This window comes from Branchiostoma belcheri, unplaced genomic scaffold (assembly GCF_001625305.1).
Source record: "Branchiostoma belcheri isolate BF01 breed outbred unplaced genomic scaffold, Haploidv18h27 scaffold220, whole genome shotgun sequence".
NCBI classification, from domain to species: domain Eukaryota; kingdom Metazoa; phylum Chordata; class Leptocardii; order Amphioxiformes; family Branchiostomatidae; genus Branchiostoma; species Branchiostoma belcheri.
The window spans coordinates 83,475-84,089 of record NW_017803714.1 but is presented as its reverse complement, the minus strand read 5'-3'; positions in this window follow the sequence as shown (position 1 = coordinate 84,089).

Sequence of the window (615 nt, the reverse complement as noted above, 5' to 3'; positions counted from 1 at the left end):
GAATGACGAGGAAACAAGAGATTTGAACGGAATAAGAAATGTTCTTTGGACGAAAAAGGAGAGTCCTTGCCAGCATATTTCTCGTTACATCATAGTGTGGTAATAATTGCTTCAACTTGACACCGAAATGAAAGTGAAAGTGATCTCGATCCAGTGTTACATCACTAAAGAGCTACTGATAAAAACAGTTGTTATGTGCACTATTGACAGAATTATTGTACCGGGAAGTTCCCCTATCTCTTTCTGTCGAGCACAGTGCCGCATTATGAACTTAGTGCACCATGTATGCGGTTAGTACCATGTCGGTGCAATTTGCTTCTTACCTTTTCGGATCCGGAAGCCGCCATTTGGATGACCGAGTTATGCATGCGTTGAGTCGCCATCTTGTCTGGTCAAATGTCGCAATTTTTCAACACCTGATTCTGACAACATGCGGCGCTTGTTACAACCCATTTTGACTCCAATGCTGTCGTCCTTCAACATTATTATAAAGAGATACAGATGTTGTGAGTCATGCGACAAAACGTACGCACATTTTCTGCAAGGCAGAAGTGACTCGCTTCCCGAATTTTACACCTGTATGGAGACGTTTTACTTTCAGTTTCGATACGTCAC